Source organism: Callithrix jacchus, chromosome 12, assembly GCF_049354715.1.
Source record: "Callithrix jacchus isolate 240 chromosome 12, calJac240_pri, whole genome shotgun sequence".
Lineage (NCBI taxonomy): Eukaryota > Metazoa > Chordata > Mammalia > Primates > Cebidae > Callithrix > Callithrix jacchus.
The window spans coordinates 20,400,076-20,413,547 of NC_133513.1; the positions used below are offsets into that span (position 1 = coordinate 20,400,076).

The following is a 13,472-nucleotide window of genomic DNA, read 5'->3' on the forward strand; positions in this document are numbered from 1 at the left end:
GCAACTATATTTATTTATTTATTTAGAGATGGACTTTGCTCTTGTTGCCCAGGCTGGAGTGCAATGGTGCGATATCGGCTTACTGCAATCTCCTTCTCCCGGGTTCAAGCAATTCTCTTGCCTCAGCCTCCCGAGTAGCTGGTAATACAAGCATGCGCCACCACACCTGGCTAATTTTTGTATTTTTAGTAGAGATGGGTTCTCACCATGTTGACCAGGCTGGTCTCAAACTCCTGACCTCAGGTGATCCGACTGCCTCAGCCTCCCAAAGTGCTGGGATTACAGGTGTCAGCTACTGCACCTGGCGCAACTACCATTTATTAAGCACCTGCTGTATGTCAGGTATTCCACAAGCCTCTTTGTGTTCATTAACTTGTTGCAGTGGGAAGCTTGTTTATCATTGCGATTATGACTTGTCTGGAATATTTGCTTAGAAAGTTTGCAAAAATATTTTTTAAACCAAAATAGTCTATTCAGATAAAGCATTCCCACAGAGAAAATTATGCAGATATTTAAGAATTCTGTAGGGCTACAACCCCCCACTGCTAAATTTGACTGGCTTTAAAAAAAAAAAAAAAAAAGAATTCTGTAGAGCTGAGAGTGTATGCAGGCTATTAAGCCTTAAAAACTTTCAGGACCTCTTAGGCTAGCCATTAAGACTCCTGCTGGGAGCTGGTTATTTAATTACTGCTACAAACAAAGTTTCAGCAATTGCTTCTAAATGTTTTTTCCAGGCCTGGAGGGAACCTAGGCTGGGTTGGTGTGTGATAAGGCTGTTTGCCTGCTGGCAATTTTTAAATATTGCTTTCTTTTGTTTTGTTACATAGAGACCATTAATTATGTAGCAAAACAATGCCATGTATTAAGCAAGGGAGCGATTTTATTTTCTCTCTAAAACAATATGTCAAACATTGGCCTTGAAAATGACTAGGTTTGCTCATTTTATTCTATTTTATTTTATTTGAGACAGGGTCTTGCTGTATCATTCAGGCTGGAGTGCAGTGGTATGATATAGGCTCACTGTAGTCTCAACCTCTTGGTCTCAAGCAGTCCTTTTACTTCAGCCTCTCAAGTAGCTGGGACTACAGGCACATGCCACTACACCCGGCTAATTTTTTCTTTTTTTTTTTTTTTGAGACGGAGTTTCGCTCTTGTTACCCAGGCTGGAGTGCAATGGCGTGATCTCAGCTCACCGTAACCTCCGCCTCCTGAGTAGCTGGGATTACAGGCATGCGCCACCATGCCCAGCTAATTTTTTGTATTTTTAGTAGAGACAGCGTTTTGCCATGTTGTCCAGGCTGGTGTTGAACTCCTGACCTCAGGTAATTTACCTGACTTGGCCTCTCAAAGTGCTGGGATTACAGGCGTGGGCCACTGCTCTGGGCCTTGCCTAATTTTTTACAAAAATTTTTTGTAGAGATGGGGTTTCTCCCCCATCTCTGGCCAGGCTGGTCTCAAACTCCAGAGATCAAGTGATTCCATTTACCTTGGCCTCCCAAAGTGCTGAAATTACAGGTATGAGCCACTGCACCCGGCCGCTTTGCTCATTTAATAAACATGTTTTGGCTGGGCACAGTGGCTCACACCTGTAATCCTAGCACTTTGGGAGGCAGAGGCGGGTGGATCACCTGAGGTCAGGAGTTCAAGACCAGCCTGATCAACACGGAGAAACCCCATCTCTATTAAAAAATAAATAAATACATTTTAAGGGACCTATTGTATGCAATGGTGAATAAAATAGACATACTCCTTACCCTCTAGGAGCTTCAGGGATGGCCCAAGAAAGAGATACTGCAAGTAAGTCAATGTACAGCCCAAAGCTGTATTATGAAACTTGTCTCTGTGTTGTATATGTACAATCCCAAATTGTATATAGGAGAGAAAAATATATAGGATATCACTTATAGTGGAAGCCCAAGGAAAATTACATTAGCTGGGTCTTAGGGGATAAGGAAGAAGGGACTAGATGGGGACTTGGTGAGGGAAAAAAGATCATCAGTTATTATAGAAGCAAAATTCTTTCCCTCAAGTGGGAAAGAATGTGGCAACATCTGAGAGCAGAAAAAAGAGCGAGCTCCGCGTCTTGGCTCACACCAGTAATACCAGCCCTTTGGGAGGCAGTTAATAGTTAATAGTTAATAGTTCAAGACCAGCCTGACCAACATGATGAAACCCCGTCTCTACTAAAAATACAAAAATTAGCAAGGTGTGCTAGTGGGTGCCTGTAATCCCGGCTACTCGGGAGGCTGAAGCAGGAGAATCACTTGAACCCAGGAGGCAGAGGTTGCTATGAGCTGAGATCACACCACTGCACTCCAGCCTGGACAACAGAGTGAGACTCCATCTCAAAATTAAATTAAATTAATAGAGTTCTCCAAATGAATAGAACCAATGGACCTTTGAACAACACTGGATTGGAACTGTGCAGGTGTCCATTTTTTTTTTTTTTTTTTTTGAGATGGAATTTCACTCTTCTTGCCCAGGATGGAGTGCAATGGTGAGACCTTGGCTCACTGTAACGTCTGCCTCCAGGTTCAAGTGATTCTCCTGCCTCAGCCTGCCTAGTAGCTGGGATTACAGGCTCTCGCCATCACGCCCAGCTAATTTTTTCTATTTTTAGTAAAGATGGGGGTTTCACTATTTTGGCCAGGCTGGTCTCAAATTCCTGACCTCAGGTGATCCACCCGCCTAGGCCTCCCAAAGTGCTGGAAGTGCTGGGATTACAGGTGTGTGCCACAGCGTCCAGCCTCCTGCTATAATTCTGTAAGGTCTAATTTCTAGAGTAAATCTCTTATCCCATAGCAATGTGTTTTTTGCATTGAACCCTGACATGAATCAGGCCACGCAGACCATGGTGAAGGCCAAGGGAAGCTACTGAAGTTCTCTGAGTTAGGTAGTTGGCCGATATCTGTGGGTGCGGCTCCCTTAACTATAGTCAGATTCAAGATTCTGAACAGAATAGGGTGCTGTGCGGAAAAAGATGATGTTAGACGATTTCCTAAATCTCCACAGCTGGTTCCTATCTTGCTGGCAAGTGGTTATTAGGATTTTGTTTCTCAGTCCAGACAAGGGGGAAGTGTTATTTGTGCTGTCAGCTGAGAGCCCAAAACAGACCCCTCTTGCTTAATATGGACCCTAAGCCTAAGGAAATAAAAATTACCTACAGGTCACAGGTTCAGGTGTTGGTTGGCATGAGTTCTTTCCTAAATTCCTATGAACGCAAGAAACAACCACGCTCTTGCTAAATTCCCTAACAACAGGAGCTGTCAAGGCAAATTACCAGACTTCTCTTAACTATTTTTTTTTTTTTTTAGGCAGAGTCTCGCTCTGTCACCCAGGCTGGAGTGCAGTGGTGCTATCTCGGCTCACTGCAACTTCTGCCTCCTGGGTTCAAGCGATTCTCCTGCCTCAGCCTCCCGAGTAACAGGGACTATAGGTGTGTGCCACCACACCCAGCTAATTTTTGTATTTATAATAGAGGGGCTTTCACCATGTTGGCCAAGATAGTCTCCATCTCTTGACTTCATGATCCACCTGTAAGGCCGGTTGCCTCGAGGGAGGCCGGACACACCCACCTCTGCACTCAGCACCTGACTCTGCAGCCAGCACCAGGCTCTGCACTCAGCACCTGACTCTGCAGCCAGCACCAGGCTCTGCACTCAGCACCTGACTCTGCAGCCAGCACCAGGCTCTGCACTCAGCACCTGACTCTGCAGCCAGCACCAGGCTCTGCACTCAGCACCTGACTCTGCAGCCAGCACCAGGCTCTGCACTCAGCACCTGACTCTGCAGCCAGCACCAGGCTCAGCACTCAGCACCTGACTCTGCAGCCAGCACCAGGCTCTGCACTCAGCACCTAGCTCTGTCGCACGGCTCCCTTGGAAGACTCCTGCTAATGCAATCCTGGTCAGCTCTTGCACCGGAAAACCCGCCCAACAACTCGCCAACCAATAGCGGCCCGCCCTGTCCCAATCCCGCTCCCCTGGAGCCAATCAGAGCTCCCATAGCCAAAGGCACCCCGCCCCAGGAAGTCAGCGCGACTTCTCTGGCCCCCTTTCCCGGGACCATAGAACCTCTCCCGGGAGCTGAATAAATTTGCATTTAATATTCTTATACTGGCCTCAGTTTCCTCATTTTAAACTTGGCAATAACCCTTACACCACCCACTTTGACCTCCCAAAGTGCTGAGATTACAGGCATAAGCCACTGCTCCTGGCTCAGCCAGATCCCTTTCTACCTTCACCCTCCACTCCTCTTAACTTTGATTTACACTCAGACCACTGTAACTCTGGACAGAGGACGGACCTTACAGACATTCTCTTCTGATAAGCAACTGCAGACCTTAAACCAGTTTCAGCCAGTTTATAGAGGCTGCACACAGATTGCTTTTGTGTCCTATAGCTCCCATTTTGGCACAGAGAGCCAAATCTATCTCATTTTATTGCTAAAACCCTACCCCCAAGTGAACGCGGGATGTATGTTACATATGTGTTGACTCATTGTACATGTGCTAAACTCCCCTCATAAATATGCATAATCTTTTCCCCAAACCTGCTGAATATGTATGATTCCATTGTGTAATACAGGCTCTGTAAGGCATAAAACCCAACCTGCCCTTTTTCCTTTCCAAGACAGAGCTGCTTGCATGCACTCAGGAGACTGTCTCTTCCTGGTTTGTGAACTGATGTCATCAATACAACTCTCCTGTTACTTAGCCATCTTGGTGGTCTTTTGGATGACACTATCTAATGCTTAGAAGAGTTCATGAGCGAGAGAATGGGCTCCAGTCTTTTGTGGCAGTATTTATATTCAACAGCTTCGTGGCAGACACAGAAACAGATTAAGTGAGTTGACTTTCAGACTGAGAACAGCTCAAAATCTGCCATTCATCAGAAAGTGTGCAGTAGTCCAGGGATAAATACATGTAATTTGCCAAAAGAGGCAGTGGGTGCTAAACTTGGAATCAATATGAAGGCTTTAAAAATATACAGATGATTGAATCCCACTGCAACTCATTTCAATCTGGATTTCTGAGGGTGAAGCCTAGACATCTTTACTTTTTTAGTCCAATTTATCTATTTTTTTCTTATTTTTGTTTTTGAGACAGAGTCCTGCTCAGTTGCCCAGGCTAGAGTGCAGTGGTGCAATCATGGCTCACTGTAGTCTTAGCCTCCTGGGCTCAAGCGATCCTCCCCGCTCAGCCTTCCTAGTAGCTGGGACTACAGGTTCATGCCACTGTGCTCAGCTAATTTTTGTACTTCTGTAGAGATTTGTTTTGTCATGTTGCCCGGGCTGTTCTCAAACTCCCTGGGCTCAAGCAAGCCTCCCAAAGTGCTGGAATTACAGGCATGAGCCACTTGTACCCAGCCCTATTTTTTTCTTTTGTCATTTGTGTTTTGGTTTCATATCCAAGGCTTTGCTTCAGCCAGAGTTACAAAGATTTTCGTCTATATTTTCTATGCATCACATGTTAGCTGTTACATTACTGTTCAGTTCTTGAGACAAATGTTCATTAATAAAATTCAAATATATTACTACAAACACTGTACCTAAGCCTGGGCGCAGTGGCTCACGCCTGTAATCCCAGCACTTTGGGAGGCCAAGGCAGGTGGATCACGAGGTCAGTAGTTCAAGACCAGCCTGGCCAACAAGGTGAAACCACGTTTCTATTAAAAATACAAACATTAGGCTGGGCATGGTGGCTCAAGCCTGTAATAATCTCAGCACTTTGGGAGGCCGAGGCGGGTGGATCACGAGGTCAAGAGATCGAGACCATCCTGGTCAACATGGTGAAACCCCGTCTCTACTAAAAATACAAAAAATTAGCTGGGCATGATGGCGCGTGCCTGTAATCCCAGCTACTTGGGAGGCTGAGGCAGGAGAATTGCCTGAACCCAGGAGGTGGAGGTTGCGGTGAGCTGAGATTGCACCATTGCACTCCAGCCTGGGTAACAAGAGCGAACTCCGTCTCAAAAAAAAAAAAAAAAAAAAAACCCAAAAATTAGCTGGGCATGGTGGCATGCACCTGTAGTGCCAGGTACTCAGGAGGCTGAGGCAGGAGAATAGCTTGAACCCTGGAGGCAGAGTTTGCAGTGAGTTGAGATTGTGCTACTGCACTCCAGCCTGGGTGACAGAGTGAGACTCTGTCTCAAAACAAAACAAAACCCAAACAACAACAACAATAACAAAAAACAAAATTAGCCAGGCATGGTGGTACATGCCTGTAATCCCAGCTACTTGGGAGGCTGAGGCAGGAGAATTGCTTGAACCTGGGAGGAGGAGTTTGTGGTGAGCCAAGATCACGCCATTGCACTCCAGCCTGGGCAACAAGAGTAAAACTCCTTAAAATAGATATATATAGGCCGGGTGCAGTGGCTCATGCCTATAATCCCAGCACTTTGGGAGGCTGAGGCGGGTGGATCACGACGTCAAGAGATCAAGACCATCCTGGCCAACAAGGTGAAACCCCGTCTCTACTAAAAATACAAAAATTAGCTGGGCATGGTGGTGCATGCCTGTAGTCCCAGCTATTCAGGAGGCTGAGGCAGGAGAATTGCTTGAACCCAGGAGGCAGAGGTTGCGGTGAGCCGAGATCGTGCCATTGCACTCCAGTCTGGGTAACAACAGTGAAACTTCATCTCAAAAAAAAAAAAAATATATATATATATATATATATATATATATATATATATATAGAGAGAGAGAGAGAGAGAGAGAGAGAGAGAGAGAGAAACTACCTAAGAAGGATCATGTTCCTTTTCTCCAAAGGATGCATCTCATTGGAGGATCATAATACAACAGCATTTATCATCACTGCCAGCTGAGGGCCCAGGAGGCAGTCTAGTGTAGTGATTAAGGGAGCAGATGCCAAAGTCAGTCTGCCTAGATCAGGGCTTGACAGGCTTTCTGTAGAGGAATGTCTTAGTCTGTTTGTGTTGCTACAAAGGAATACCTGAGACTGGTAATTTGTAAAGAAAAGAGAGTATTTGGCTCATGGTTCTGCTGGCTGGAAGACTGGGCATTTGGTAAGAGGCTCAGGCTTCTTTCACTCGTGGTAGAAGGCAAAGGGGAGCTGCCGTGTGCAGAGATCACATGGAGAGAGAGGAACCAAGAGGGAGATGGGGGGTGTAGGCTCTTTTCATTTATTTATTTATTTTTGAGATGGAGTCTCACACTATTGCCCGGCACCCGGGCTGGAGTGCAGAGGCATGATCTTGGCTCACTGCAACCTCTGTCTCCCAGGTTCAAGTGATTCTCCTGCCTTAGCCTCCGGAGTAGCTAGGATTACAGGCACCTGCCACCATGCTTGGCTAATTTTTTTGTATTTTTAGTAGAGATGAGGTATCACCATATCTCGGACTCCTGACCTCAGGTGATACGCAGGCCTCGACCTCCCACAGTGTTGGGATTACAGGTGTGAGCCACTGTGCCTGGCCTTTTATTTTTACTTTTATTTATTTATTTTTTTGAGACAGGGCCTTGCTCTGTCACCCAGGATGGAGTGCAGTGGTGTGATCATAGCTCAGTGCATCCTGGAACTCCTGGGTAGCTGGGACTATAGGTGTGCCACATGTCCAGCTAATTTATTTTTATTATTTTTCTAAAGCTTAGTTTATTTATTTATTTATTATTGCATTTTAGGTCTTGGGGTACATGTGAAGAACATGCAAGATTGTTGCATAGGTACACACATGGCAGCGTGATTTGCTGCCTTCCTCCCCTTCACCTATATCAGGCATTTCTCCCCATGCTATCTCTCCCCATGCTATCTCTCCCCAACTCCCCACCGCCTGCTGTTCCTCCCCTATTTCCCCCCAACAGACCCCAGTGTGTGATGCTCCCCTCCCTGTGTCCGTGTGTTCTCATTGTTCAACACCTGCCTGTGAGTGAGAGCATATCCAGCTAATTTTAAAAAATATTTAAAAAACAAACAACAATAACAATAAAAAATACATATATACATGTATTTTTTTTTTTTTTTTTTTTTTTTTTTTTGTAGAGATGGGGATCTCATTATGTTTGCCCAGGCTGGAGTGAGGCTCTTTTTTTTTTTCCTTTTTAGGTGGAGTCTAGCTCTGTCACCCAGGCTGGAGTGCAATGATGTGATCTCAGCTCACTGCAACCTCCTCCCAGGTTCAAGTGATTTTCCTGCTCCAGCCTCCCAAGTAGCTGAAATTACAGGTGCCCACCACCACGTTCAGCTAATTGTTGTATTTTTAGTAGAGAAGGGGTTTCACTGTATTGGTCAGACTGGTCTCAAACTCCGGACCTCATCATCTGCCTGCCTTGGTCTCCCAAAGTGCTGGGATTACAAGCGTGAGCCACCACACCTGTCCATGAAGCTCTTTTTTAACAATTTGCTCTGGTGGGAACTAAAAGAAGGAGAACTCACTGAGTCCCCCATCCCAGGGCATTAATCTATTAATGAGAAATACACCCCCATGGCCCAAATATCTCTCATTAGATCCCACCTTCAACATTGGGAGCTGAATTTCAACATGAGGTTTGGAGGGATTGACTATCCAAACCATAGCATTCAAATGGCTTTGCAGTTCTTTGGATTCTGTTGGATCTATTCAACTCTGCCAATATTTCATAAAAGCAGCCGTAAACAGTGTATAAACAAATGAGCAAGGCTGTTCCTATAAAACTTGATAGGGGGGTAGAAATGAAATTCCCAATCCTCTAATCATGCCTTAGTCTTTCTGGTCACCAGCCCCCATCTTGAAGCTATGAGAGGCCCTCTGCCACCAGCTATCTCATTAACATGAGAAAGACATTCATATCACTCTGGACATTTCAAGGGTTTTAGTAGCTGTATGTCAGGAACTGAGCTGAAGATCAGGTAGTTCATTTTTTTCATAGACCCTTAGCACTGTATTAAAGAGTCTTGGTAATATTTCTGCTTGCTTGTGAAATGCTTGTTTTGTCTCTTTGAATGTAAGCCCCATGAGGGCCAGGACTGTGTCTGAATAGAACTCAGACTCACAATCTGCAGCAATCAGCCCAGGAAACCAATTATAGCAACCAGTCCAGCAAGCCAGCCTGCTCTCACAACTCGACTTGTAGGAAGGCAGGCCACTTTCTCTAGCAGCCAGTCTGGGAAACCAAATAACGCTTGTGATCATTGACCCAAATGGCCAAAACCCGATTAATAGCTGACAGCTTCTCTAATTTTTTATTTTATTTTATTTTTAAAAAGACAGTGTTTCACCATGTTGGTCAGGCTGATCTTGAACTCCCAACCTCAGGTGACCCGCCCACCTTGGCCTCCAAAATGCCTGGATTACAGGCGTGAGCCACCACACCCAGCCGCAGCTTCTCTAATTTTTGTCTCCACTTCCAATTTAGGGCCAGCCAGAGAAAGCCAAACAGGCACTCCTAGCCAATCACATAGGAAGTCCACTTTCAGTTAGTCCGCCTGCAGCTTCCGCAGGTCAACATGTAGCAGCACAAATTGCAGACGAAACCTCCCAGACACCAGATTTAAAGAAGGAAGTGGCTTTACTTGGCCAGGAGCATTGGCAGACTGGCATCTCAAGAACCGAGTTCCCCGAAGAAGAAAATCCTAGCCCTTTTAAAGGCTTATAATTCTAGAAAGTACACGTGAGAGGGTCGTGATGGATGAAGTAGGGTGGGGTACGTGATAAGGTGGGGGTTTGAGCAAGATTGAGCAAGAACAATAGAGGGCGTTTTCTCCATATTATGCCTGCTATCTATAGATAGGAGTGTGAATAAGGGTGGGGGGTTTAATCTTTAACCTCTAGGCCTGATCAGCCCTTGCCTCTGACCTCATGCCTGCTATGTCTCAACTTTTACTTCTTCCTCCTTTGAGACAAGAGGCAGGAGGCTCGGTGCGGTGGCTCACAGCTATAATCTCAGCACTTTGGGAGGCCGAGGTGGGTGGATCACGAGGTCAAGAGATCGAGACCAAAAATTAGCTGGGCATGGTGGCGTGTGCCTGTAGTCCCAGCTACTCGGAAGGCTGAGGCAGGAGAATTGCCTGAACCCAGGAGGCGGAGGTTGCAGTGAGCCGAGATCGCGCCATTGCACTCCAGCCTGGCGACAGAGCAAGGCTCAGTCTTAAAAAAAAAAAAAAAAGAAAGAAAGAAAATAAATACAAAAATAGCTAGTCTGAAAGCAGAGCCGCAATATGGGCTGCTTGACTGAATATACTTATAGTGACTTCTTGATTATATGCTAAACAAGAGGTGGATTATTCATGAGTTTTCCAGGAAAGGAGTGGTCCAGTCCTGGAACTGAGGGTCCCTCCCCTTATTGCCATGGCAATACATTAAACTGTAATGGCGCTGGTGGGAGTGTCTTTTAGCATGGGAATGCATTATAGTTAGTGTATAATGAGCAATGAGGACGAGCAGAGGTCACTTTCATTGCCATCTTGGTTTTGCTGGGTTTTAGCCAGCTTCTTTACTGCAAGCTGTTTATTTTATTTTATTTTATTTATTTTTAAGATGGGGTTTCACCATGTTGGCCAGGCTGGTCTTGAACTCCTGACCTCAAATGATCCACCCACCTTGGCCTCCCAAAGTGGTAGGATTGCAGGCATGAGCCACCTCGCCCAGCCTACTGCAAGCTGTTTTAACGTCAAGGTCTTTATGACTCGTACATTGTGCTGATGTCCTGTCTCATCCTTTGACTAAGAATGCTAACCTTGGAAGGCAACTTGTTTTACCCTCAAGGTCTTTGGAACTCGTACCTTGTGCTGACCTCCTATCTCATCCTGTGACTAAAAATGCCTAACCTCCTCAGAAGGCAGCTCAGTATTCTCAGCCTCATTTTACCTAGCCTCTATTCAAGATGGAGTCCTTCTGGTTCAAATGCTTCTGATACAGGTGTGTGCCACCATACCCTGATGATTTTTTTTTTTTTGAAATGGTGTCTCAGTTTGTTGCCCAGGCTCGTTCTTCACTCAAGCAGTCTCCCACCTTGGCTTCCCAAAGTGCTAGGATTACAGGTGTGAGCCGCCATGCCCAGCTGACAGTGACTGTTCATGGTGTAAATGCACACTGCAGCAAAGGGACCAGTATAATCACCCAACAGCTTCTTTTTGCCCACTGCCCAGAAAAGGCAGTGCATTGAGAACTGCCGATCCTGAAGCAAAGAAAGAGTTTAATAATCACAGGGCTTACCAAGCAGAAAGATGGGAAAAAATTATTGAATCTCCCTCCCTCAGAATATGAAGGCTATAGGGTTTTTCAAGGACAGTTTGACAAGTGCTGGGGATGGGAATGTGGGATGCTGATTGGTTGGGTTGAGGATACAATCTTAGGGGTCAAAGCTGGTCTTCTTTCTGAGTCAGTTCCTGGGTGGGATCACAAGACCAGTTGACCCAGTTTTTTGGTATGGGCTACTGATCTAGGTGGTGCTGGCTAGTCCATCAGAATACAGGGTCTGAAAAATACCTGAAACACCAATCTTAGGTTTTACAATAGTGGTGCTGTCTGTAGGATCAACTGGGGAGGTTACAAATCTTGTGGCCTCTGGCGACATGTTTCCTGAGCCATCGTTCTAACCTTGTGGCTAATTTGTTAGTTTAGTAAAGGTGATTTCAGTCCCTGAGCAAGGAGGGAGTTTGTTTTGAGAAGGGGCTCTTACCATGATTGCTTTGAAGTTAAAGTATAGGTGGGGCGTAGTAGCACATGACCTGTCATCCCAACACTTTGAGAGGCCGAGGTGGGCAGATCAGTTAAGGAGTTCCAGACCAGCCTGGCTAACATGGTGAAACCCCATCTCTACTAGAAATACAAAACTTAACTGGGCATGGTGGTAGCCGCCTGTAATCCCATCTATTTGGGAGGCTGAGGCAGGAGAATCACTTGAGCCCAGGAGGCGGAGTTTGCTGTGAGCGGAGATTGAGCCATTGCATTCCAGCCTGGGGAACAGCTCTGTCTCAAAAATCAAATCAAATAAAATAAAGTTAAACTATAAATTCTTCCCATAGTTAGCTCACCTATGCCCAGGAATGAATAAGGACAGCTTGTGAGGTTAGAAGCAAGACAGAGTCAGCTATGTCAGATTTCTCTCACTGTCATAATTTTTGCAAAGGTGGTTTCATCTGTGCAGTCCTTCCATTGTCCCCTGCCTGGACACTCAAACCCACAGCACACTCCTTGCTCTTATTCTTACCCATCCTCTCTTACCCATCCTCTCTCTAGAACTCCAGATCTGCTCACACAGTGGCTGACTCACCATCTCTGCCTGGACATACACAGGCCCTGGGACTCAGTTGGTCCCAGACCTACCCGTCATCTCCTCCCTCCCTCCTTTTCTGGTTTCCTGACCCAGGATCCCCCCAGCAACCAACTAGAACCTGGGAACCACCCTTCCTCTTCCTCATGCTCCTGGACCTATGATCAGTCAGTAAGTCCTGTCGGTTCACCCCCAGGATCTGGCAAATCCTTGCCTTCCTCTGCTCCTTTCCTGGGTTACTCCTTCCTTGCAGCAACAGCCCTGGATCTGGTCCAGTTGCCTTCAGTCCAGCCTCCTCCAAAGCTGCCAGGGGACGTTTTATTTCCCCAAACAACTCATTTCTGACCAGGAAGCTCCCTAAGAGCTTCTCGGTCACCTTCAGATAGAGTAAACTTATGAGAAGAGACTTTCTTTCTTTCTTTCTTTTTTTTCTCTTTCTTTCTCTTCTTTTCTTCCTTTCTTCTCTCTCTCTCTCTCTCTCTCTCTCTCTCTCTCTCTCTCTCTCTCTCTCTTTCTTCTTTCCTCTTTTTTTTTGAGAGACAGTCTCAGTCCATCATCCAGACTGGAGTTCTGAGGCATGACCTCAGCTCACTGCCACCTCTCCTTCCTGGGTTCAAGAAATTCTCGTGCCTCAGCCTCCTGAGTAGCTGGAATCACAGGCACCTGCCACCACACCCAGCTGATTTATGTATTTTTAGTAGAGATGGGGTTTTGCCATGTTTGTCAGTCTGGTCTCCAACTCCTGACCTCAAGTGATCTGCCCACCTCAGCCTCCCAAAGTGCTGGAATTACAGGCGTGAGGTACCGCTCCTGGGCTGAGAAGGAGCTTTTTGGAAGCCCCCAGATCTGGTCTCTGCCTGCTTTTCCACCTCTAACTCCAGATTCAGCCTGCCCAAGCAGGTTGACCTCTAGCTCCCAGAACTCTAGGCCACTCCCTGATCACACCAGCTGTACTCTGCCAGGCATGCCTTTCCTCCTTCCCTCACCTACTTGGCAGGCTAGTTTCTCGTCAGGTCCCAGCAAGTCTGCCTCTGTGGTGAAACCACTTCCTCGCTGAGCCACAATCCCCCAGGTGCCTATGGCTCTGGGCTCGTTTTCACAAGAATGAGATTTGCTTGTCATTTCCCCCAAACCTTCCATTAAATTCCTTGAAGGCAGAGATTCTTTTTTTTTTTTTTTTTGTAACCTTTGTCTTCTTAGAACCAAACACAATGCCTGGCACTTGGCAAATATCAGCATGTAAGTATTTGTGGAGCAAATAA

General features: G+C 46.1%; 1 long non-coding RNA gene across 1 annotated transcript in view; it reads left to right on the forward strand.

Moving 5' to 3' along the window:
* Positions 1-4,113, forward strand: part of LOC128929197 (uncharacterized) — a 33,716-nt gene extending 29,603 nt beyond the window's left edge. Inside the window, exon 2 of the long non-coding RNA XR_008475263.2 lies at positions 3,479-4,113. This is a non-coding gene — a long non-coding RNA (uncharacterized LOC128929197). The remainder of the gene's footprint in view (positions 1-3,478) is intronic.
* Positions 4,114-13,472: the final 9,359 nt, after the last annotated feature.